Source organism: Ursus maritimus, unplaced genomic scaffold (genome assembly GCF_017311325.1).
Source record: "Ursus maritimus isolate PB19 unplaced genomic scaffold, ASM1731132v1 scaffold_26, whole genome shotgun sequence".
Classification (NCBI taxonomy): Eukaryota; Metazoa; Chordata; class Mammalia; order Carnivora; family Ursidae; genus Ursus; species Ursus maritimus.
This window is the reverse complement of record NW_024425119.1, coordinates 4,762,866-4,789,472: the sequence shown is the minus strand read 5'-3', so window position 1 is coordinate 4,789,472 and position 26,607 is coordinate 4,762,866. Positions and strand designations below refer to the sequence as shown.

Here is a 26,607-nt window from a genome sequence, read left to right as displayed (position 1 = left end):
GTGTGTGTGTGTGTGTGTGTGTGTGTGTGTGTGTGTGTGTGTTTGGGGGAAGACCCGGTGAGGCTGGAAAATTAGCTGGTGCCAGAGAGTTTGCCCGAGAGGGCCTTGTGTACCAGACTGAGAGTTATCCTTCAGCCTGAACCTTGGGAGGCCTCTGGAGATTTATTTAACAGTTTATTAATAAATATGTGTTGGATGTTTTATTATATGGGCACGCACGCCCACAGTTCACTGTATAGAAGAGGCAGGAAAGCATAAAGGACAGAATGCACGCAGTTAACAGCTGGAGTGGACCTGGATGGAGGTGGTGGGTTTTTCAGGGGTGCAGACCCACAAGGAGAGAAAAGCAGGGCTCCTGGGGGCTGTGCAGCCTGTAAATATTCTGGAACCAGGGCAAGGGGCCCAGGGGGACTCGGGAACAGAGGGGCGCGGGAAGTCTGACCAGTCAGGCAGGCTAAGTCAGCAGCAGCCCCGCCCTCAGCACCCAGGCTCCCTGGCAGTCTGAGGTCGCCTCACGCCCGCCCAGACCCCACCGCGCGGCGCGTGCGGATCCCGGAGGGCGCCCAGGGGGCGGCGGCAACGACAGCTGGGGCTCCAGGCATCCCGCTGCCACTTCTGTGGCGCCGGGGGCTGGTTCAGCCGGCGCGCGTTGGGGCGGAGAAAGTGGAGCAGCGCTGCCTGACAAGAGGCTACCGGACAGCTGTGAGCCGAACCTGGGCGCGGGCGGGTAGGAGGTAAGGCAGCGACGGCCAAGGTATGGTGAAGGAGGGTTGGAGGGTTGCGGGCTGCGCGCTTCCCCTGCCCCCTCTGCCCGGGACGTTCCGGGAGGCCCGCGCTTCCTCTCTGTTCCCCTGGGCGATCAAGTGTGTGCGTCTGTGTGTGCAGCACATGGAGTTGGGGGGGGGGAGGCAGGGGAGGGGCTGCCCCTCCCCCAGGGGAACAGCGAGGCTCCCCCACCCCTACCTGGCCCTTGCTGCCTAGTCACGCAGATCCCTGAGGGGGACTGGAGTGGGGCACAGAAGCACAGGGGTTGAGATCAGGAAGGACCTCAGGGACCCTTTTGCCACACCCAGTCTCTTCATTTTACAGATGGGGAAACTGAGGCTCAGAGGGACGTGACTCGCCCAAGGTCACAGGTCTAGAAAGGAAAACTCACTCGCAGGTCCACGTGGACCAGGACAGCAGCATGGCTGTTGACTTGTGTAAAAACAAAGAACTGAGAGAGAGAGAGAGAGAGAGAGAGAATCAGAAGACAAAGAGACAGAAAGAGAACCTCCCAGAACAGAGGAAGAGGGTCAGGAAATGGGCTGATACTGGGGCTGCACTTCCTCCCTGGCCGTTCGTGTTGTGGTCTGGCCACGTGACTCAGCCGGCCCTGCTGATTCTGGCCCAGGTTGTGTGCGCCCGTGCGTGCATGTGCGTGTACGTGTATGTATGCGCCACGATGTAGTGAATCTCCCTGAGCGTTTGGGAAGGCCCCCTGAGTCGTATGTCTGTCCATTTATACACAGTGAACTTGTGGGGGACCTGCCCCGTGTTTGACTCTGAGGCTTTTATAGACAGCTTCTGGCATCAAAGGGACCATTTTAAAGCTGTTATTGTTTTTAAATTTCCTTTAAACCACACACACACACACACACACACAAAATGGCCCATTATTTCCACTCATCCATCTAGTGGCCAGGTAATTTCTTTGACATCTCAGGTTGTTTCCTTTCCTTTAAGAGAAATTTGGTGAGGCCCAGTTGAGTTAGAGCCAGAAAGTGTCCCATCCACGGGGGTGCAGGGTCCGTGGGAGCTGCCAGTAAAGTCGGAAGGTCCCAGCCCGCACAGCCAGCCCCCTGAGGTGCAGACAGGGAGGAAGCAGAGAGGAGGGGGTGGCAGTGGGAGAAGAGGAAGGGGGGCACAGTGAAGAGAAGAAGGAAGGAACAGCTGAGCCCATAGCACGGACCACTCTGTGGCACGGGCAGAGCTCTCTTTGGAGACCTGCACTTCGGGAAAGGGGCTCCCTAATTCTCAGAAAGGCGGCATGAAGGAAACAAGAGTCAGTCAGCCTGATAATTTCTCATGCAATCCATTCACTTTTGAGAGTGAAAAGGAGAGTGTTAATAACAATGCCTCCGGCAGGACCCCCTGGACAGACAGGTCATCCTCCAGACAGCCAGTACACATTCAGGGGCAGATGTGTGTTTCCTGGCTTAAGCCTCACTACAACCCTGCTGCCCTGCTGTCGTTCCCATTTTATAGAAAAATTAGCTGAGGAACAGAGAGGCAAATTATCATGCCCAAGGTCACACAGCCAGGAAGTGGTAGAGGCAGAATTGGGACCCGGGCAGTTTGGCTATTCCAGAGCCTGGACCTTCAGCATCCCACGGCGACCCTGGCCATCCACTCACCACGAGCATCAGGATAGAGAGGACTCCCTTGTCCCTTGCCAGGACTCAGCTTTTGGCTCCGTTTCCCCTTCACAGCTGCTCTCAGTGGTCCACTTAGCCTGACTCTATCTGGATAACAGGACAGCTGTGGTGGAAGGTGAAGTGACCGGGGGTGGGGGGAAGGAAGCATGCCATGGGCTTGGTCGTCCACAGGCCCTGCACCTTGTCCAGGCGCTCTTGGCCCCCCAGTTTCTAGGTTCTGACTCATTCTTGCCTGGTAACCGCTCTGGCCTTTCAGACATAGGTCCCTGAGGACATATGGACTGAGTTAGACATAGCAAGATCCTCTCGAAGGAAGGCCTGTGTTGGGAGTGGGTTGCTCAAGGCCCTTGATGCTTGGAGTGACCCAAGGGGGCCCCCCTCGGATGGACAAAGTGACATTCAGGGGCCTCTCCCAGCTTGAGGAATATGGGATTTTCTTCTGTGACAGATTCTCGTGGAGACGATGCATTCCCTTTGTGGTTTTGTTCTGGCTCCCGGTCCTGGCTTTCTCAAAATGTCGGTGAGGCTCTTTCCTCCGGGCCTGCCTGTTGACACAGCCTGGGTGGGCTGCCTGAGGGAGGCGTTTACAGGGGCGGCATCTCAGCGGAGGCCAGAACCTGACCCTGGGTGATGCCCCAGGCGCTTGTGGGAGATACAGGCTTCCCACGTGGTCAGGTTCCAAGGACCTCTGCCCCACTGAACTTGCGCTGAGGACCCCTCATTCACGTGACAGAGCTGCCCCGCCCGCTGGCTGGGCCTGACAAACTGGGGGAGGGAGGGAACTGTTCCTTTTGTAAGGGCGCTCCCTAGGTCAGCACCCAGCCTGGGCTCCTGGTGCTGCCCTGGGTCTGTGCAATTCTCAGCCCCACTGGGCTCGGATTAAAGGTGAGAAGGCGGGACTTAGCACCAGGCTGGGTGTGCCAAGACCTTCTGGGGCCTGCAGTGTGGCTGCCCCCCCCCACCCCCGAGCCTGCATTTGCCTTCCTGGCCAGGCACCTTCTTTGACTCCCCCTTTTCTAACTCACAGCCGCACCAGGGAAGTAGGCTGGCTACAGTGGCTCAATTACCAGGGCAGACAAGAAGAAAATCTCCCATTAGCCAGGCGATTGGTTCATTTTCACTTTATTTATTTTAGAGGTTGCTCCGTGTTGAGCTCCAGGATTTGCAGCTGGCCCAGGTACATGGATGGAGCTTTGCCACGTTGAAGCCACCTAACCCCACAGCTGCACCCACTGGGAGGGAAGGGGAGGAAGACGGACTTCCTGGAGCCCCACCCTGAGCAAACACGGAAATTCAGGGACCCTCTTAACCCTGCGCCGGGAGGCTGGGTGCATAGAAATGCGCCAGGCATGGCTGAGAGCTGGGCACGAGTGAGCTTGTTCAACCCTTACTCCAGCCTCATGAGATAGGTACTGTTATTATCATTCTCCCCATTTTATAGCTGAGGAAGCCAAGGCCCCGAGAAATGGAGTCACGTGCCCAAAGGTCATACAGCTAATAAGAGACCAATCTGGGATTTGAACCCCTGCAGCCTGGCCCCAGGGCCGTGGCCTCAACCATTCCTCAGGCTGCCCCTGTGAGTGTTGAGCCCAGAATCAGAACCACACTGGTTCTGACCCGAACCAGCCGTGTGTCCTCGGCCTGAGGTCTTCCCTCTCCCGTGAAATGGGACTAATTACCCGCCAGTCCGTCTCGTGCGAGCTAATGGGTACGAAAGAGCGCCGTGGGGAAGGCTTTCATGGTCTCTGTGGTCGGGGTGGCTTTACCTGTTGAGAGTTTGCTGCCGAGCTGCGTGGTCCGGGGCCCTCCCCGCTTGTTGGTCCCGGTCAGCGTGCGAGGCTTAGGCTGAGAGTCCCCAGAGGGCAGAGACAGCCCTACGGGGCCACCTCAGGGTCCCCAGGAGATCTGGTTTAAGAAGAGAGGGCGTGTCCCCTCGGAGGGATGGGCTACAAAGGTGGGCAGTGCTGTTGGACTGCAGAGCACGCGGAGTCAAGCACATTTCTTGTGGCGTCACAGAGCAGCTGGGATTTGAGCTGGACCCAGAAGAGCGGGTCCACTTGGGAAAGGCACAGAGAAGGTGGAGGCGTCGGAGGCAGGGCCTGGGCCAGAGTGCAAAGCACAGTGGGCGGAGGCATGTGGGTGGGTGGCAGGAGGGCCCTCCTGGTTGGAGGGTCCCTACAGGGGTCCATGTCACCAACTCACCACGTCCAGCTTCTAGGAGAACTCTGCACCACATTGATGCCCCTGGGGCTTTTAATGACAGCTGGGAAATGCTCCTGGGCCCCGGCGTGTGGCCAGATTCAGGCCACGGGGCATTTGCAGCAGCAGCACCCTGAGGCACAGGATAGCCCTTTACTCTCTGGCGTGCCTTTCTGCCGACATCAGAGGGGTCCTGGCCAAGGGGGTAGAGACACTGGCCGTAGAGGCTACTTGTGCCTCCAGCCAAGGTTTGCTTTTCTGCAGAGAAGGAGGAGGTGGGGTGTCAAAACTACTCTGCTTAAAACCTGAGCATGACTGAAAGTTAGGGGCATTCTTCCCAAAGGCAAGGGTTCTCTCTGAGCCAGACAGCAGCCGCACTGTCCCCAGAGAACCTGGAGGGGAAGGGGAGGAGATCCTTGGAAGTTTCCTTCTGTTTCATCTGAATTATGGTCAGAAATAACTATCAGGGAGATACCATCAGGAAAGACAAATTATTCTGCGTAAGAATCTTCGATCTTTCTCTGATGCCATGGTCTGTGGTAGATGTGGATTTTCAGGTCTTCTGGGGGCTTGTATTAAACAGACGTCCGCATAAGGGTCAGCTCCACGTGATGGGGGTGGTAGCCTTCGGGTTGGGGTCTGGGTGCACGGGAGAGAAGATGACCCTAACTCTCCTTTACGTTACTTTTGTTTTGATGTCTTCAGTGGGCTGAGAGTTGAGTTTTAGGGTACTGCTTTATATTATTATTTATTTTTTCATTAAGAGAGAGAGAGCACGTGAGTGGGGAGGGGCAGAGGGAGAAGGAGAGAGAAATTTAAGCAGGCTCCACCCACAGCACGGAGCCTGACGCGGGGCTCCATCTCATGACCCTGAGATCATGACCTGAGTGGAATCCAGGAGTCGGTTGCTTTACCTACTGAGCCACCCAGGCACTGCTATTTTTGAATTTTTTGTGGTAATGTGGTCTTTTTTTTTAAGTGGAGTAAAATATACGGAACATAAAATTGACAGTTTAAACCATTTTTAAGTGGGCAGTTCGGTGGCATTCAGAACATTCACAGTGTTGTGCGGCCTCCACTACCACAACCGGACCTTTCTACATCTTCCCAACTGTTAGGGTTTGGTATTAACCCCGACCCCTGAGAGTTCCACGGTCGTGTTCCGTCTCCGCTTCCTTTCCCGCAGTGGCCTGGCCATCAGATGCCCCCTCCACCTGGGCAATCTTTCCTCCGGTGTTCCTTGTTACTTTCTGGTTTTTGAGTTTGTGTTTGTGTTTGTTTTTATTCTCTGCCCCGCCACATGAACTTCTGGGAGACTGCCCTCTTTGGGCTGGGTTCTGTGCTGAGCACCTTATATGGCACCTCATGTATTTCTCCCGCTGGTCCTGTGCGGTAGTTATTATCACGCACTGCTCTGAGATGCTACATCCCACGGCCACGGGGATGTCACAGGCAGGGTTTGACTCTGGACTCTCTGACCCTCCTCCTTTGTCTAGGTGGGAATGTCACTCTCTAGACTCAAGCACAGCCAGCCCTGCCTCACACGTTAGTGTCGACTCCAGAAGGTTTCTAGAATCTGCATAGATTTGGGTATGTATTACGTGAACAATTTTCCGTTAGGGTTCTTAACTGGAGCCTTTAGCCAAAAAAGATGTGCCTGAAAATAGCTTAATTACATACCGTAGATAAACTGCTAATGGAATTTACCAAACCGCTAAATTAGGCTTTTCAACTAATTACACACGTAGTATGAAGTGCGAGTTTAGCTTTGACCATGGGTCCCTCTCCAGGCAGAGAGATGGCCGATCCTCTCTGGTGGCCGGGGCTTGGTCACCCTGTCAGTTCTTCTTCTTAGTCATGATGGGTTGTGCTTTTCTGTCCCCTCCTGGTGTCTGATGTAGCTTGACTCTGCATTTACTCAGGACGAGGTAATGCATCCCTGCAGTGTGGTCGTGCGAGCTGCAAATATGCCAGAATGTATTTCCCATTTCTCCAGCAGACATTCCTTCTAGCACTTTTCTCTTCTGCAGTGGGTCTCTCTGGCATCTTTCCTGCTGCATGTCATCACCCTCTTTGGACTGTGCTAGCCCTGCTGTGTGGCCCCCTTACTCAGATTTCTGGGGTTTGTCTTTGCTTGGGGCTCAGGGTTCTGGTTTTGGTAGATGTGGCTCCAGTCCCGTCAGCTGGAGAAGCAGGAAGGTGTCCCGAAGCCCTTCCCGTGGGTGCCATGCAGAAGATCATTTGTGAGCGGCTACCATGTGCCCGGCACTGCTTCTAATCTAGGACTCAGCATCCCCATTCTATAGATGAGGGAACTGAGGCTCAGAGAGCTTAAACACCTTGTCTGAGTTCACACATCTCGTTCTCCATCACTGACACCTCCCGCCCCGCGCCGATCCTTCTACACCAGGCCAACTCCCTACAAAGGCTAACCCCTTGGGCTGTGGGGTGTGCTAAATACGGGGGCTCTGCTACTATACCTGTACCAGGGGAACACATTGCCCTGACTTCACACTAGGTAAGCTGCTGCGGGCTCAGGCCAGTCAGAAATAGAGGGGTGGGGAAGGCCAGCTCAAAAGTCTGCTCTGGAACTTCTTTTTAAGGAATGCAATTTTAATACACTGGACCACAGCTTGAATCTGAAACAAAGATGCAAAAAGGAACTGCTAAGTGAAATGAATGTTAATGAAAAAAATTACTAGGCCTCCATTATGTAATCACACATTGCAAACTAAAAATATTTTTTTAAACACACAAGCCCTATTTACTGGAGTTAGAAATAGAATAAAGAGCTCTAATTTGTTCTGAATAACAATCACAGTACACCACATACCACATCTGAATTTTCAGGCACTTTAGGGACTAAATCAATGCGGTTTTCCTGAATATTAATACCACCCCCCCAAACCCAAAGACCTCAACCAAATGGATCTGCAGATACTGAGTGAGCGCCTACTGTGTGCAGTGTGTCGTGTGGGGAGAAAGAATGAAGGCCCTAATACTTGTTTGGACAGCACAGGTGACTGCTGGCAAGCGGGCGGGACAGGGTGTGTGTACCCTAGAAGGAAATGGGCTCTGGGGAAGGCGTCACAGTGTACACGAGAACTGAGCTGGGCTTTCAAGAACGGTCTGCAGATAGGAGGTCACCGGGAGTCCTGCGAGGAATGTTCGGTGAGGGTCCTTCAGTTCATTTTAGTAGGCAGTGTCTGAGGCCCTTCTGCAAGGAAATTAAGACATACCTTAACCCTACCAGTATTTTTCACGGCTACCTCGTCCTGCTTCTGCCGGTCATCACTGACTCAGTTTACATCTAAAAAACGTGACGAGCCAGGGCTCTCTGATCCTTCCTCTCTCACATAGACGGAGGTGCTGTATATAGAGTCAAGCACGGCCGGCCCTGCCTGGGCTCCTGTGTGTCTACACTTGGAGGTTTCTAGAATCTGCATGGATGTGGGAGTGTTACGTGGAGCTTGCTCCGTGAGGATGGAGACGTGTTCAGCACCCTGCAGAAGCTTCTGTAGGGCTGTAGTGTGGAAGCAGCCAGGGCCCCCCGCAGAGACTCACCCCCCTTCATACAAGTTACCCACCAGGAGAGCGAACCAAAACAGACTCAGGAGAAGAGCAGGTGATCACTCTTTGAACCGAAGGCCCACTACTGAATTCTTTCGTGTCTGCTGCCTGATTTCTTTTCAGCCCTGGTCAGAGGACCACAGGCTTCCACATCGGAGGCCTGGTCACGCGGCGAGTCCAGCCCTTTCTGCCCTGCCTGCCTGGGTCCCCGACTCGTTCTCACACCATGCAGCCAAGCCCTGCTCTGTCTGCGCAGCCGAGTCAGGGCTGGGCTGTCCCAGACGCCCTTTAGAAAGAGAGGCTAACTCGCCCAGTGACGGTCATGGCCGACTGCCTTGCCCTCCCCCAGGGAACACACGTGCCCACTCCCCTGCTAAGTGCAGTTAGCCCAGAAACTCCAGGCTGATTGGGCCTCATTAGTGCTCCCGAGCAGGCTTTGTTTTTTAGCCTGAGTTGCAAGCTGAGTGACAAAGCCCTGCCTCCTGTCCCCCTGCCCTGTCCTAGCCAGATGCAAATGATGGGAGTCCTGATGAGGTCCTCCTGGGAGGCAGTTATCTTAGGACCTGGCCCCCGGGAGCGGGAGCAGGCGGACAGACAGGCCAGAAAGCTCGGGCAGAGCAGTGGTAGTTCACAGCAGGTGCCTAGCCCTTGCTCGCTGTGGTCCTGAGCCACCTCACTGATAAAATAGCCGCCCTCCATATCTCTGCGGCATGTCATAGCCGTGGACTGAAGCAGTGACAATGTGACAGCACTTTACAAAGATAAAACCTTTTCAATGGAGGCTGCTGATGCTTTTTGCAGCTGACCAGTCTCCATCCGTTCACCACGCTGGGCTAAATGAGCCCTTTGCTTTGTAGGTCATTAAAAGAAGTCCATGGGTGTCATCTTGGGGCTCAGTGCCTTTTATCAATAAGGTGAGCTGCACTGCCTCGTTGGAGGGGTGGAGGCTCGGCCAGTGACCCGAGACCAGGCCAGACTCCCGGGCAGGAGTGGGAAGGGTCCAGGCTGAGTGGAGCCCTGGGGAGCCTGGGTTCTGCTTCATCCGAAACAGCATGGAGATGCCCCACAAGTCGAGTGTGAATCGGAGGCTTTGTCATCTTTAAGAAACAATCCCCAGTGTGTCCTGATATCCAGAGCTTCTGCCCTTCGCAAATATTTGCCCAGGGGTGTGGGTAGTAGAGGTAACCTCGGAAAGGACAGGCTGGAAGATGAAGGGTATCAGTGAGCATAGGGGAGTGTGGTCAGACACCTGTCAGCTTCACTCGGTGTGGTAGCTTCACATCAACTCCTTCACCGAGCGCCTCCCAGGTCCCTGAGCCAGGAGCCAGGATTCTGACTCTCCTTAGCTTAGAGGCAAGCACCGTGGAAGCGAAGCCACTTGCTCAGGTCAGCGGGGTAGTGAGTGTGGAGTCAGAATTCGGATGCAGCTGCTCGGACTGCAACTCCCCCATGCCTAATAGGGTGAGGCTGGCACCCTGGGGATGATCCCTCCGGTTGACCCAGCTCTCTGCACGTGGTACAGCAGTCCCAGGCTCTGCTTTTAAACGTTCACAGCAGAGCAGTGAGGTGAGTACTATGCTGGGTGGTACACACCCGGCCGTGCACGCTAAACGAAATGACGACTGTGGAAAACAGTACATTGTAAAATGCTCTACAGATACGATGTAATTACTGCCCCCAATTCACAGGTGAGGAAAATAAGATCAGAGGGGTTCAGTGCTTGCCTACGGACACATGGGAACGGATGGCAGAGTAAGGATGCCAGCCCGGGCCTTAGAGCTTCAGGATTGGTGTTTGTTTCCTTGACACCATCAAAGCAAGATTGGTTGCCAAATGAAAATTAGGCAGAGAACCTCACGTAAGTGGTATTATACGAATTTTTAAGATGAAAATTCAAGTTTCCCAGGTAGTAAGGTAATAAGACATGACAGCAAGAGATGAGCGCAAGCACGTCTGACTCCAGATCTACGCTCTTTGGTCAGTGGACTGAGAAAATCCATTTTCATTTTCCCTGCTCTTCATTCCTTCCGTCATCTCAGATCTTCCACCTAGGATCGCTTTCCTCCTGTCGGAAATATACCTTTTAAAAATGTCCTTTCGTGAGGGTCTGCTTGTGGCAAACTAGAGTTTTGTTTATGGATAATGTCTTCATTTCTCTTATTCTTTTTCTTTAATTATTTTATTTATTTGTAAATAATCTCTACACCCAACATGGGACTCGAACTCACAACCCTGACAGCAAGATTTGCATGTTTAACCAACTGAGTCAGCCAGGCGTCCCCATTTCTCTTATTCAAAAGAGCGTTTTCTACAGCATTCTCAGATGGTGGTTACTCTCCGCGTGTTGAGAGCATTTGACCACCTTCTTTCACTTGTAATTGTTGGAACGTAGCTTGTCTCTTCTCATTGGCAGCTTTTTTTTTTTTTAAAGATTTTATTTATTTATTTATTTGAGTGAGCGTGGGGGTGAGGGGTTTGCAGAGAGGTGGGGAAAGACTCGCAAGCAGACTCCCCACTGAGCATGGAGCCCAAAGTGGGGCTCAGTCTCATGACCCTGTGGTCATGGCTTGAGCTGAAACCAAGAGTCAGATGCTTAACTGACGGAGCCACCCAGGGTGCCCCTGCTTGGCTGTTTTTAAGATACTCTCTTTGTCTTTTGTGTTCTGCAGTCTCGCTGACGTATAACTGACATATAACTGCTGACATATATTTGCTTTTATTTATTCTTCTTGAGATTCATTGGCATTCTTGAATATGTGTATTGGTATTTTCCTCCCTTTTAATATTTATTTGAGAGACAGAGTGTGCATGTGGGTGTGAGCAGGGGGAGGGGTGCAGAGGGAGAGGGAGGGAGAATCTCAAGCAGACTCCCCACTGAGCGCAGAGTCCAACACGGGGCTCCATCTCAGGACCCAGAGATCATGACCTGAGCCAGAGTCAGACGCTGAACCAAATGAGCCAGCCAGATGACCCATCTTTCCTCCCTTTTGAAAATTTGTAGCCATTATCTGTTCAAATGCTTTCTCTCTCTCTTCCCTTTCTAGGGCTCCAAATAGACACCTGCTAGCTTCCATTTCTCATGTCTCTTAAGCTCTCTTTCCTATTTTTCTGAGTCTTCGTCTTTCTGTGCTGCATTTGGTTAGTTTATTTTGACCTAGCTCCCAGCTCACTACTTCTTTCTCAGACTGTATCTAATATGCTTTTAGGTCTGTCCACAGATTGTAATTTCATATGTTTAATTTTTATTTCTAAAAATTCCCTTTGGTCTATTTTTTCAAATCTTGATTATTTCTCATAATTTGTTGTTGTTGTTGTTGTTGTTCCTTATACATACTTGCAGGCTTGCCTTTAATTTCTTTAGTGACATTGCAGTCATTATTATAATCAGAACCTGGATATTCCATTATCTGAAGGAGTCCCTGGCCACTGAAGTCCTTCCTTTGTTGCCAGCTCATCAATGCTGTTAGAAACATTTTTTAAAATATATTTTTTGTACAAGATTTTTTGGTTGTTTTGAGTGGGAGGGTCAAAGTACTTAGCCTACCATAATGTTAGAAATAGAAGTCTAGCATATTTATTTAAAATTGAGATGTGAAACATAAGGCATAGAGCGAAGGACCACAGGGGAAGGGAGGGAAAACTGAATGGGGAGAAATCAGAAAGGGAGACAAACCATGAGAGACTCTGGACTCTGGGAACCAAACTGAGGATAGCAGAAAGGAGGGGGGTGGAGGGATGGGGTAGCCGGGTGATGGGTATTAAGGAGGGCGTGGTGTGATGAGCACTGGGTGTTACACACAACTAATGAATCATTGAACACTACATCAAAAACTTAACGATATACTATACTGGCTAACCGAACATAATAAAAAAAATAAAATAAAATTGTCAAAATGATGAGTGAAAAAAGTAATCCCATGGAGTTTGGCCTGTGGGACCTAGAATTGTCCATACTGTACTGAATGTATTTTATGAATGCCCGGAACAGTGCATGCATGCCTTAACGAGAAGCGGGTCCGCGTGGCTGCCACAGCCCAGTGGCCAGCGATGGAGGCTTGTTCTGCTCTGAGCCCCACCCCCGGAGGATGGGACCCTGGAAATAGTATGAGCAAACAAGGAGGTCTTCAAGAGGCCTCCTGTCTGAGGGATCATCTTATCTCTAAGGGATTAGGGCGCCCTGTGGAGAGGAGGGCTGGGTAAGTCTTGTCTCCAGTTGCTGCTGAGTCCTAGCTCCGTCTTACCTCTGTTTGGAATTCAGGGGTACATGTTACTCCATCCCCCCCATTTACCACACCCAATCCCTCAGTCCTCCTGATCCCCCTACCAAGTAGCTCCAGGGTCTGTTCACCGAACCCACTCATCGGGCACCCTGGTGCAAGACACCACCACCTCTCATCTGGGCCAGGACATTTCCCCAGCTGCTGTCCGCGTATCCACTCCCTGTCCCTCCTCTCCCTTCCCCATTTCATCCCCCACAAGGACCCAGAGTCATCTTTTAAAAAATACAGATCAGATTGTGACTCTCCTCAACTTTTAAGCTTAACATCAGTGATTTCCTACCACCGCGTGGATGAAGTCCCCGATCCCTAACCTGGCCCACAGAGCACTGTTCTTTAACCTCATCTCTGGCCACTCCTTGCCATGTTAAAATTGTGCTCTTCGGGGCGCCTAGTGGTGCAGTCGTTAAGCGTCTGCCTTCGGCTCGGGGCGTGATCCCGGCATTCTGGGATCGAGCCCCACATCAGGCTCCTCCGCTAGGAGCCTGCTTCTTCTTCTCCCACTCCCCCTGCTATGTTCCCTCTCTCACTGGCTGTCTCTCTGTCAAATAAATAAATAAAATCTTAAAAAAAAATTGTGCTCTTCCCCTTGATTTCCTCCCATTTCCCGAACACATGAAAGCTCTTTCTCCCTGACAGTGTTTGCATCTGCCGTTCCTTCTCCCTAGCTGCTCTCCATCCTCTTCCCTGGCTCACTGCTGTTCAGCTTGAGGACCCAACTTAGATGTGCCTTCCCTTCCCTCATCTTCTCTCTGTGCCGTGCGCTCCCTGTAGCAAGCATTCGGTATGTCCCTTCGTGTCTTCACCAGAACACTTCAGTTGTGATTCCGTAATTATTTTTGTAATTTCTCTTCGTTATGTGACTTCCCCACCATCTGGTGGGGGCTGGATCCGTGCACGTCCTGCTCGTCTCTGTGTCTCTAACACAAAGCACAGAGCCTGGCATGTGGTAGATATTGTCCATCTAGAGAATAAATCTGTGAATGGATCTGGTTTCTGCCTCCATCCCTCCCCCGGCTCTGCTCTTACTGAGTTCACCTGTGACCTTCTCATTGCTAAATCCAGTGTTTCTTCTCCGTCTTGAAACATGAGACTTCCTGTTTGAAAGCATTGTCAACCCTCTATTTCTTGAAACACTCTCCAACTTCCTTATCCTTGGATTTTGAGACGGCATTCTTTCCTTCGTTTTCATCTACATCTCTACGCCCTGCTTCTGAGTCGCCTTTGCTCTCTTGGTCTGGGTGTCTCTTAAGTGTTAGTGTTGGAGTGCCCAGGTGGCTCAGTTGGTTAAGCGTCCAACTCTTGATTTCGGCTCAGGTCGTGATCTGGGAGTTGTGGAATTGAGCGCCACATTGGGCTCTGCACCGGGTGTGGAGTCTGCTTAAGATTCGCTCTCTCCCCCTCCCTCTGCTCCACTCCCCCTTACCCCCCCCAGCCCAGTTTGCACACATGCGTGAACGTTCTCTCCCTCTCTAAAAAAAAAAAAAAAGTTAGTGTCCTACATGAATCCAGCCTTCACTCTTTCACTCTTTTCTCTCCTACATAATCTATGATCAGCCTTAGTTTATCTTGGCTTTCAAGCATCCCATTTATGCTGATGAACCCCAAACCCATATGTCTAGCCTGGACCCTGCCCTTGAATACTAGATCCTTCTTTAGCATTGCATTTTGAAATACTTTAATCCCCATGTCCCACAGACACCTCAGTCTTCACATTTCACAAATGAACCTTTTTTTATCTTCCCTACCCAACGTGTTCCTCCCCCAGCATTTCCAATCTGGCTAAATAGTTTCACCACCAAGCTATTCTGAAGCTAGAAGACACGGGGGCATCCTGGATACCTCTGCCAGCTCCGTATCCCATGCCCAGCTATTATCACAGTCTGTCTCTTGCATCCCTGTTCCTCTTCGCTCTGCACTGCCACCTGCTTAGTACAGGCCCTGCTCTTGCTCGTGTCACCTCTTAGCTGGGCTCCCTCCTTCTGGTCTCTTCTCCTCCAGTCCATTCCTAGCACAAATGCCAGAGATCTTGTCCCAAAGGACAAAGCTTGAGCATGCTGCTTCCCTGCCTCACCTCCTGCCTTTCTCCAAAATGCCTGTACAGTGAAGCCCACGCTCCTTAGGCTGATATGGAAAGTTCTCCTCCCACCCCATCTTTCTTGCTGGCTCTGCTTCTCTTCCCGCCATTCACCTTCCTCTGAATATGCCATCCTTTTTCATCGTGTGTCTATGGTGTCAAGCAGGGGTTCTGGAATCACACGGAGGGCTGATTCCATAAGTCTGAAATGAGGCTCAAGATCTGAATTTGTCACAGACCACTGTGAGAATCACTGGTGTAAACGGGTCCAGAGTGTGAGCCCCGACACCTGGGATCAAATCCTGCCTCTGCCACTCACGTCCTGCGTCACTTAACCTCTCCATGCCTCAGTTTACTTTTCCACAAAATGAGGCGAATAATAGGAGCTACCTCATCCGCTCTGGTGGAGGGCTGAATGAGTTAATCCTCAGAAGGCCCTCAAAACACTGCCTGGTTCGTTATAAGCGCTCAGGAAATGCTAGCCGCCACCATTGTTTAGGACGATTTTGATCATAACTCATATCCTTGGTTGTGAAGGTCTGTCTTTCTCACTCTTTACTGCTCACAATCTTCCGCTCTTCTCTCGAGAGCGAGCTTGTTTTCCAAGGTGTTTTGCTAGCACGCCCCACCCCCACGTCCCGGAGGCACACCCGGGCCGGGGTGCACCTGCCACCGGGGCACTTGCCGCAGGCACTCAGCTACCTCCTGGCCAGGAGTGGGTCTCCCCCACCATGCACCCTGCAGGGCTTCATCCGTGAGTCCCTGTCTGGTACATCACAGGGACTCAGACGTGTTTGACGAATCAGTGACTGAATTGGCGTATACTGTAGAATTGAATATCGCATTGACAAGGAGGTTACGCGGGTCAGGTCTGGGGAGAGGACTGAACACCGAGAGAAGGTGGGGAGAAAAGTCTGATGGGGAAATTTGGGAAGTTGTAGTCACGATAGTGAGAGTATGCTTCAGGAATATGGACCCGTGCTTTTGGGAGCGTCTGAATGCCCATCACTTACGATGATCTTAGCTGTAGGCAGTCAAAACAAAACCCCCAAACTCAACTCGGTGAATGTAAACAACAAGGCTGTGTATGACTTACAGAGTGAGAAGTCTGGAGGAAAGGGGGCACTGGGGCTGTTTAACCCAGTGGTCCAGAGATGTTATCAAGGACCTGGGTTCTTTCTTTCTCTGCTCTTCCCTCATGCGTCCCCGTCATGGTCACATCGGGCCTGGACAAGGACCCAACATCCAGCAGAGGAGAAGCTTCCTGCATGTCTCTTTTTCAGAGCCAAAGTTAACCATTTCCAGGAATGTCCCCGGGAGGCCCGTCTCATGTCTCAATGACCAGAGGGCGTGAGAAGCCCACCCCAGCTCGCTCACGGGCAAGGGGCCTGCGTTTGCTTGGATGGCAGGGGCTCCTGGGCTGGGCATGTGGTCGCCTACTCTGAGTGGTGACACCATTGGAGCTCTGCTGGGAAGGAGCAAGGGAGAAGTGGACACTGCATAGGCACAATGTCTGCTTCAAAACCAGACCCAAATCCCAGCTGCAAATTCACTTGAAAAGCAACAAGGATACAAATGAAGTGACTTCAAAGGCCTTTTCTACTCTATCTGTAATGAATTATTTGAAGTCAAAGTGAAGAGACCTTTCTCTGTCTGTTCCATCTGCAGGTCATTCCCCGACTACAACTGCCCCTCAGGAGACTGGCCGGGAGCCAAAGTCACGTCATCGGGCTGCTGGTCAAGGGTGGAGCGGCGGCGACTTGCGGCTTTTCCTCATGAGCCCCGCCTGGGTGTCCACCTGGCACTCAGCACGAGCACGTCTCTTCCCCCCGGAGCAGCTGCCTGACGCAGAGGCCTGGGCTTCAGAGAGAGCTCCAGGAGCGTTCAAGCCCGGCGCGCTGCCTCCCCGACTCTGTGTGTGTAACGGGCACAGGGCTTGCTTACGGTAAGAACCGGAGGTTCCTAGAGGCAGGGGTAGTGGGAACCTGCGAGAAGGCCGGGCCAAATAAGCAAACGTTCTGAATGATGATGCAGTATCCCTGGGAGGGGTCTCTGATTTTCTGTAGCCCCTCTTAAAATCTTGTAGTCCGACCTACCAAACCACCTGGATTTTGAGTTTCCTGAATGTCAGGTTTGTGGAGAACTGTATAGGCTCTGAACAGGTGAAGGGAGCTGATAAGAAACTGATGGGAGAGTCTTTGACCAGGGGTAGCAGGTAATGACCATGGACAGCAGTGGGTACCGCAGTGGGCAGCGAGTTGGGGCTCCATGCCAGGAGTGTGGTGACAGCTGCTAGAAATTGACTCCTAGCCTGATATCCCGACGCTTTCCCAGGTCTTCCAGACATACCTATCAGGAGCAGCTAAAATGAAATACAGTAGATTGAGGCCAGATGGCAGTCCAGTGGGATTTAGCTAGGAGTGATGTCTGTGGCATCCACTGGGGGTGAGGTCATGCTTCCTTGGCCACTATGAAATGTATTGTATTATATATATTATACGTATATAATGTGTATGTGTGTGTAGGTATATATGTATTCTATTTTTTGTGCCTGCCTTAAATCTTCAATCACGTTGTCAACCCCCCCGAGGGCAGTAATGGAACATTTTATTTCTGCTATGTTCTTCACAAGCTCAGTGCTCAGTAATGACAGATTGAGTTTTTACTGCGTAGCTATACGGTAAAACTCGATCAGCCCAGGTCCCAGAATTTTCACCCGTTGGGGCAGAGTTGCCATCAGTGCCTTCCGAGCAGCTGCTGAGATGGGACCGCGTGGGCTGCCTCTGCCATGTGAGCCAGCCGGAGTGTGTTCATTCCCTACGGCAGCCGAAAACAAAGTACCACAAACAGGGTGATTTAAAACGGCAGAAATTGATCGTCTCTCCGTTCTGGAGGATTCAAGTGCAGAGTCCAGGCGTTGGCAGGGCCATGCCCCCTCCCCAGTCTGCAGGGCAGTCCTTCCTTGCCTCTTCCCAGCTTCTGCGGGTTTGTCAACTATCTTCAGCACTTCGTGGCTCTGCCCTCATCGTCACATGGCTTTCTCCCTCCGTATCTTTATCATGATGACTTTTTTTTTTTTAAAGATTTTATTCATTCATCTGACAGGGAGAGAGAGATTAAGAGCCCAAGCAGGGGAGGCAGAAGGCAGGCAGAAGGAGAGGGACAAGGCTCCCCTGCTGAGCAAGGAGCCTGCTTCGGGACTCGATCATGACCTGAGCTGAAGGCAGATGCTTAACCGACTGAGCCACCCAGGTGCTCCCCACACAACTGTCTTGTTGAACTAGGGGCCCACCACACTCCAGGATGACCTCATCTTAGCTAGTGACATCGACAAAGACCTTATTTCCAAATGAGCTCCCGTTTGAGGTACCGGGGGTGAGGACTTCAACAGGTCTTTATTGGAGATTGCAATTCAACCTAGAACACTAAGGGAGCTCATTCAGGGTGACAAGATAAGCACATACAAAAGGTGTGACAATATATTGAGTGTCCCTTGGCGCTGAGAAGCATGTGTCCTCTGTTCTCTATCCTCTGGCATTCTCCAGGGAAGTTTGCGTGAGCTGGGGCCTGGCTGGACACACCGGGATACTGTGCTCCGGGGGAGGACCTCCATGTTCCTATCATTCTCTCTTTTTATAGGCCAAGTTGGGGAGGGGCCCCAGTGGAGGGGAAAAAACAGACCATTTGGGTTCCAGGCATCCTCAACTTTCAAGGAAAGTGGGGGAGCCCCACCTCATCCTGTGGGAAGTTGTATCCCCTTCCCCTGGGAGAGGAGGAACTACTGGACCCAACCAGCTCATTGCCAGGCAATTCGCAGGGAGTCCCAGGTAATAGAGACTCAACAACCTGCTTTTTTCCAAACCTAGGAGAACTCGTTCCCTTTGCTGCCAGCTTTGCTGCTTCCCCAATTTAGGACCCGTGAGTACAGAAGTTCTAAACCAGAGGCCTGCAGGCCATTCCATTTGTAGCCTGAAGATGTGCTTTGTTCAGAGTGGCTGGTGTATTTTTTTTTACACAATATTTTTATATCATTTTTTAAATTTTTATTTTTTAAAAATATTTAATTTATTTATTTAACAGGGAGAGACAGCGTGAGAGGGAACGCAAGCAAGGGGATTGTGAGAGGGAGAAGCAGGCTTCCCGCTGATCAGGGGGCCCGATGTGGGGCTCGATCCCAGGACCCTGGGATCATGACCTGAGCTGAAGGCAGACACTTAACAGCTGAGTCAACCCAGGCGCCCCTTTATATCATTTTTTGAATAGGCAATATGTTTACATAGTTCAAAAACAAAATCGTTCTAGGAAGATATCTAGTGAAATCTTATCTTGGCCTCTGTTTGCCTGCCCTGCCCCCTCCTGGGACACTAATCAGCTTAATTAGTTTTATACACCCTTCTAGAGGTTCATTTTGCAAATACAAGTCAGTACAAATATACCTGATATCTCTATCCTGTTTTTTCTTACTATATACACTTTTTTAAACCTTGCTTTTCTTCCCCCCGCTGCTTAATTTATCTTGGCACTCGTTTCCTGTGAGTATGTTGAGCGTTTTCTGATTTTTTTTTTTTTTTTGGCAGGGGCATGGTGCTCCGTTGTAGGGAAGTACCCTAATTTATTCAACCAATTCCCTGCGGATGGACACAGGTCGTCGTTTTCAGTCATTTGGTGCTTATTACAAGTAATGATGCAATGAGTAAGCTTGCCATTCTGTCTCATGACTAAATGTGCATAACACTTAAAAATTCTGAACTGTACTTGAATTATTAAAGGGCCTAGAAACAGTGAGTTCTCAAAACCACTGGTTTGGACTGAGTGGCTGCTGTCTCTAAGGGTCCCTGACGTTGGGACTAGCCTGTTCCCATCTGTCTCCTCGCCCTTCCCCAGTTCTGTTTCTATTACGTCTGAGTGTTGCCCGCCCCCCAGCATCACCACTGTGCAGTCCTTCTTACAACAGCTAAAGAAGAAAGAAGAACGCACTCAGGTACTCATGTCTCTTCAAACTGGCAAATGAAAGCCAGGGGGTCTTTTTTCAAGAAGAAAAGCAGAGGGCAGATGTCTGTGTGGGTGTGATTCTGCTTTGTTCGCACCTGACGAGTTGGCCCACCCGTGTTACTTGTCTGGACACTTGGGTGTGCAGCGCTGCCTCGTTTTGTCCGTGCCGTTTCGCCTCAGGGTAGAAGGGAAGGAGCTCTGCTCGCTGGTAGCTGCTTGGAGACCCGGAATAAAAACGAGCTCGACAGTCAAAAGGATTGTTCTGTTACATGCACTCTCTCCCAGAACCCCATGAGGGTGTGGTATTCGTATTTGCGTTTTATAGACAAGGAAACCGTACTGGAGTGAAGTCGCTTGACCAAGATTCGTAACTCGTGCTTTGTAGAACGAGTATTTGAACCCAAGAATTTCTGGTTCTAGAAGCTGATGCTTGAGCGAATCTTTTCTGCCGCCTCTGAAGTCTTTAAAGGAAAGTGCGACTTACAGTTACACCTGTCACCTTTTAAGCTTGCCGTTCGTGGTGGCATGGTGATGACGGTCATGACAAAGATAAGAGAGCAGCTCTGAAAATGGGCGAGTTGGTGCCATGCCCCGATGAAGGCTTAGGATGAGAATGCATTTTTGTTCTCCTAACAAAGGTGCGGGCTCATCCTTGATGGTCTGTCGCACTGTCGTCGGCTCCATTGCCCCCTTTGCTCTTCCGGTCCCCAGGCACTTACAGAGCGGCTTCTGAAGGTGAGGCAGTGTGCCAGATGTGAGCGGTCAGGGGAGCGAGCCACACCCTGGTCCTTGGAGCCTAGTTAGGACACGTCAACAGAGGCTGCAGTGCCACCTGGTTAATGTGGTGTGGGAGTGGCGTCATGTGTTGGGCTGGGGCCTCATGTGATAAAAGAAATGAATTGACTCTAGTGGAGTAACGGGGTGGTGGTTTCCAGTCGTCTCAGGTCTTTATCATTGCTTGATGAAGGAAGGAAGTGAGGGCCCGGAAGTGGAGAGTGTGGGCTAAGATATTGAGCCATTCTTCTGCCCACAGCCCAGGCTGAAGCTGATGGTGGCCACAGCTCTGCAGGCTGGGAGCTCCTTGGAGATGACCTCAGTCAGGGTTGAAAGGTGGGCTGAAGGAAGCCTCTTCTCCCCTTTGCTGTTCCCGTCTCAGCTTTTCTCCATTCTAGCAATTCCCCTAGTAGTGGGGGGGTTAGCAGCCGAGGTGGGGGGGACGGGCAGGAGGGTGTAATTCATAGGTCATTGAATCTGACTGCCATACATTTATTTATTTATTTTTAAACATTTTATTTATTTAGAGAGCATGCACAAGCAGGGGGAGGGGCAGATGGAGAGGGAGAGAGAAAATCTCAGGCAGACTCCACGCTCAGCATGGAGCCCGATGTGGGGTTCAGTCTCAGGACCCCGAGACCATGACCTGAGTTGAAAACTAAGAGTCGGCCACCCAACTGACTGAGCCACCCAGCCATCCCTGAATCTGACCTTTTAAGTCACATGTCAGTGGAAAGATCTGCCTGCTGGGACTTCTTGTCACAGGGAAGCTCCTTTCCCCGCTTTTTATTGCTGCCATTTGTTCTTCTTGCCCCTCAGTTTGCATGCAACCACATCTAGCATCTCTGTAGTTGTCATAGAGCAGCGAGGGGTTTTGCTCTTATTCACGCTTTCTCTGAGCGGGAGGCTAACCACAGCAGCCTCCTGGCAGAGGGAGTGCGGAGGGAGAAGTTGCTCTTCATTCAAACACCGGTCTTCTGTGCAGCTGGTGACATTTTCAAAACAGAGGTGTTGAAACTCAGTCCAAGTGAGTGCCGGGGATCTATTGCTCGTGCTTCGACAGACGTGTAGTGGAAGGCCACTGTTTTCTAAGTAAAAAGGAGAATTCAGTCCTGAGGGGTACAGACAAGGGCCTCTCTAGGGCCGCAGCTGTGTGGCTTGTCTGCGCGGGTGGCTGTGGGCAGATACGAGAACAGAGCCCCAGAGCCTGTCTGTCCTCACGGAGCTTAGTGACAAGCAGAGGAGCAAAACAGTCGATGACCTTCTCAGGCCTGCTTCCTCATTGGAGAAATGAGGAAGGTTGGCTTTGGTCAGTATTTCTAATGGGGTCAGTACTGCCCCCAGAGGAGTGCTTTACAAACCCATTCAGTGTGCATGGAAGTCACCCGGGGGGTCTTGTTAAAAATGCACATTCTGATCCAGTAGGTCTAGTTCAAGGCTCAAGATTTTGCATTTCCAACTCCCAGGTGCTGCTCCGGGTCCAGGGACCACAGTGCTTTCAGCATCAAGCCCTAGAGGTCATTTTGTAAATCCATGGGATGGCTTTGACAAATGCATCACAATTTCCTGTGTGTGGGCTGGGGGTGCTGGTCGTGATTCCATGTGCAAATCAACCCCATCGGTGAAGAATTGTCACCTGCCCTGCCAACCTCAACCCAAAACAACTGTCAGTCAGTAATGCTTTTCTACAGTCATACTGAAAAGTTTTCAAGGAAGTGATGCCAAAAGCCTAGAAGTTTAGGAGCTGGTTTTTTTAAGGAAGTGAAGCCTAAATGAAATAAAGACAAAACCTTAAAGGACTGAATAATTTCCCCACTCTATGCATTCTGTCTAGATTAAAGCATTTCTATTTTTTTTTAAAGATTTTATTTATTTATTCGACAGAGATAGAGACAGCCAGCGAGAGAGGGAACACAAGCAGGGGGAGTGGGAGAGGAAGAAGCAGACTCATAGTGGAAGAGCCTGATGTGGGGCTCGATCCTGTAACGCCGGGATTACGCCCTGAGCCGAAGGCAGACGCTTAACCGCTGTGCCACCCAGGCGCCCCTAGATTAAAGCATTTCTAAACATACACTCAACTGACGAGAGTTTCAGTGCAACATGTAGTTACTGCAAAAGCAATGAGACCACTTGCAGATTTGTAACAGAAGATTTGAGACTTCATCTAACATGCAAACTCGCAGGACAACACATGATATGTCACCATGTTGATAAACTGCTTTTAAAATAGTTTATGTTTTAATATATGTATATACAATTATAGGACAATGATGAGAAATCTCTTGCAAAAAGTAGACATTACAATGATTTACTTTGGGGTTGCCTTTCTTGTTCATTCTTACTTTGATATTCCCCTTTGAGATGTATCAAACAATATTTTCTTTTTTTTTTAAAGATTTTATTTATTTGAGAGAAATCAAGAGTGAGAGAGAGAGAGAGAGAGCATGAGCAGGGGGAAGGGGCGGAGGCAGAGGGGGAGAAGCAGACTCCCTGCTGAGCAGGGAGCCCGATGCAGGATGGACTCGAAACGCAGAACCCTGGGATCATGACATGAGAGGAAGGCAGATGCTTAATGGACTGAGCCACCCACGTGCCCCTCAAACAACATTTTCCAATCCGGCCTTTCCCCACTGCCCGAATGAAAGGGAGATTGCTTCCACACCTCTTTTAATGCTCAAGATTGAATGTATGACTCCACTGTATGGGTGGGATTTCCATATTGGAGATGATGTTTTCCACAATTCTTTGTCACTGCCCTGTCCCGTGTCAGCATCATCAGTTATTATGACACTGTATACAGTTTAAGTCATTCGCAAGAATAATGTACTTCCTTGTTTTATCTACTTTCACATTAGTAATTTCACCTGACATGTTATCCCTACCTCAGTTGGGCCTGTTTCCTTCTTCCTGTCATCAGATACAAACCAGTCGGCAGGTTTGTTATTTCTCCTCCAAATTTCTTTTTTCTTTTTTTTTAAATTCTGTTGTCCTCTGGTCTTTATTTCCTTGCACTCTTCATGTGAAGTGTATAATCTAATTTTAGTCATTGTGAACAGGTGTAAGCCTTGACCACTTCATCAGAGTGTTCCCGTGCAATCACGCATGAGCACTTAGGCATTGAAATAGTTATTATTTAAAATAAATTGCTTTCCTTTTTTCTCCTGTATATTACAATTAAAGCTAAATTATGCATGTGGGTCGACTCATGTATCTGGGGGGGGGGTGGTCACTTCAGGCCGCATAGAGGGTGTTTCCAAATATTTGTTGTAGGAACAGGGTGTGGATTGGAGAGCGTGGGGCACCACTGGGGGTCTCAGAGGCCTCTGACATGTGTGCAACATTATAAAACCAGTAGATGGCAGTCCGCTCTGTGGCTCCGTTGAAATACTCCTGGAGGAGAAAACGGTCAGGAGAGTGGGTGTCATTCCTAGTGACTGCTTGGGGGAGATGTGATGAGTCCTCCGGACTGGAAACGGTGGTTCTCCCTGAGTTGATCCTGAGAAACCAGGTAACTTAAAAACAAACCCAAAAGCCCACACACAGTCTTCACACTTTGACCCCACCCAGGATCATCTGCGACTAAATCTCTGGAGTGAGGCCCAGGTGCCTGGAGTCTACAAGTGTCTCCAGATGCGGGTAGAGAATCACTGTCTTCACTGGGGTGGACGGTGAAAACATGGGTCCGCTTCCTACCTCCCAGACCTATGAGTGTGACCCTATCAGAAGAAGGGGCTTTGCAGGTGTAATTAAGTCTCAGATCTCCAGATGAGATCATGTTGGGTCGTCCACGTGGGCCCTCCATTCAATGGCAAGTGTCCTTATAGACGCTTACGGGCACACAGGACAGACACAGAGAGGAGAGGAGAAGGCCACGTGAGGACAGAGGCACAGGTTTGCTCTTATGGAACCCCCAGAAGCCAGAACAAGTAAGGACTGATTTCTCCCCTAGCGCCTTCGGAGGGCACAGCCCGTGGACAACTAGATGTAGGACTTCCCGCCTCCAGAACCGTGAGAGAAGACGTCTCTGCTATTTTAAGACACCTGGTTTGTGATGATTTGTTATGCAGCTCTGGAAAACCAAGACACTGCCTGAGGGTTGGGTAACATTTGGTAAGAGGGAAGGAATACAGGAGGTTTTAAAAATTTTTCAATTTTTAATTTTTAAAAATTAAGTTATTTATCTGAGTGGGGGAGGGGCAGAGGGAGAGGGTGAGAAATCCCCAAGCAGACTCCCTGCTGAGCACGGAGCCCAGCGGGGGGCTGGATCCCAGGACCCTGAGATCATGACCTGGGCTGAAATCAAGAGTTGGCCACTTAACCAACTCTGGGCCACCCAGGCGCCCCAGGAGTTTTTTAGATATGGCAGCAAAATGAGTGCGAGCAAGAAGGCGTGGCTGGAGGGAGGATGGGCAGCAGGCTGGCGAGAACAGAGAATGGCCCTCTAAGAGGAGTAGAACGAATTCTGCAGAGAGCCCACCAGAGAATCCCTGGGTGTGGACGATTCCTGTTGCTAAGAAAGATGCCCTCCTCTCCGTGCTGGCCCATCCTGCTTCAGGGAATCGCCTTTGCAATACCTCTTAGGACCAGAAAGGGCCCCAGAAGCCCAGGAAGCGAGTTTGCACCTCCTTCTGCAAGCGTGGGAGCCGCTGAGGGGTGCTGAGGAGGGAGTGACAGGGCGATGTTTTAGGGGCACCCTCCTGCCTGGCTGGAGATGTGCACCTCAACACTCAAGTCTATATTGGATTCCTGTCACTGGTTCCTGAATCCATTCTGCTCTCACCTCTTCCCACACCAGCAGGGCCCCCCACTGGGGGCTTCACATGCGAGCAAAGCCGTTGCTTTCCAGCCCTGGAAATCCGGGCGGTATTGCTGCTGCCGTTGGCTGGGTCTGCTGAGGTCTTAGACATTGATCCCACTGCCGATCCCTCAGTGCAGTCGTATCACTTCTGATGAACTCCAGAGGGACCGTCCTCAGTCCACTGCGCTGGAAGGGAAGCAGCCGACCTCAAGGTACGTGCAGATGTGAAGGCATCTTGCGGGCACTGCAGGAAGGAACACGGACCCATGCCCTGTTGTCTGCAAACGGAAGCCAGGGAAATCGTTCATCGACAATGCTGGGAACTTGCTGTCCTCCTTGACCTTTCTGGCTGGTGCACAGAAGCTGAGAGGGGGTGAGAGCGCCCCGGACGTGGGCTCACTGATCACATTGCTGCATCTTGTGTGTGCATTTCCCAGGCATTGCGCTCAACAGCCAGCTCAGGGAGGACCCGCAGTGTGGGAGCAGAGAGGTCACCTGAGTATGTTTGCCTTCAGGGTAGAGAAGCAATCAAACGCCGCCTGGGAAGAACCATCTAGGGACCGCAGTGCACGGAGCTGGGGGTGGGTGTGGGCGCCTGGATTGGAGGCAGAGAGAAGAGGAAACGGGGGAGCAACCAACCTGTGGTTATTCTTAGTCTTCAACTGTCAGCTGTGTTGGGGATGTAACATTACCCACTGTCCCAGAAACTCGAGAAGGGCATAAGAACGCTTTCATTTCATCTTCTGGGAATGAATGCCTTAAAAGGAAGGAGGTCACTTCCTTCTATGGACGCCACCCCATGGCACTGTTAGATCAGTGGCTACTGTTCTAATGTTGACAGAGAGGCTGCAGAATGCTGGGTGCAGGTCAGAATGGAGCTGTTAGCTTCAGGAGTAATTTTGGGATCTGCTGGATACGGTGTCCTGCTAGAGGGCATCCCAGGCATCCGCCTGCCTCCAGGAACCTGAGTACTCATCCTTGCCCACTGTGGATTGTGAAGGAGAAGAGCATCTTCAAATGAGATGTGAGGCCAACGTTAGTGAGCAGGCATGGAAGACCACTGCTGGTGTCAAGTCTCACGGGAGCACTTAGCTGCCCCTTCCCGAGGCCCTAACCTCACTGTGACCCTAAGGCAGAGCACAGCCTGGGGAGGGGCTCTTTCCATAAGTCCTACTTCTGATGGGCGGGAGGTCTTCCAGGTACAGGGCGAGCCCCCGTGGGTGCTGTGTGTCCTATGTTGACATCAGAAATAATAAATGAAGCAGTTAAGGAATGGTCAGCCCTCTGTTCTGAGCACTGCCTCCAGACTGCCCCCCGTCCACTTCTGCACTTCCATGCTCTGAGCAGCTGGGCCAACTCAGGTCCCTACAGCCTCGAACTGGTGTAGTCTCCTTGTTTCTGCAATGTTTCTGTTTGACCCCATCCTCCACACTGTCTTCAGACCGTCCTGGCTTCTCTGACCACTGACTGTATGACCTGAGGGATGTTACTCAACCTTTCTGA

The 26,607-nt window shown here is 51.0% G+C and overlaps 1 protein-coding gene across 4 annotated transcripts in view; it reads left to right on the top strand.

Moving 5' to 3' along the window:
• Positions 1–29: 29 nt before the first annotated feature.
• The window catches only part of CRACR2A (calcium release activated channel regulator 2A), a 130,975-nt gene continuing 104,397 nt past the window's right edge, over positions 30–26,607 (top strand). For 3 of the 4 annotated variants that reach the window (XM_040642053.1, XM_040642051.1, XM_040642054.1), the window contains exons 1-2: positions 30–734; positions 16,209–16,485. The gene's annotated coding sequence lies outside the window, so the exon portion shown is untranslated. Of the gene's footprint in view, positions 755–16,208; positions 16,486–26,607 lie in introns of all 4 variants that reach the window. The other variant, XM_040642052.1, reaches the window with a different exon arrangement.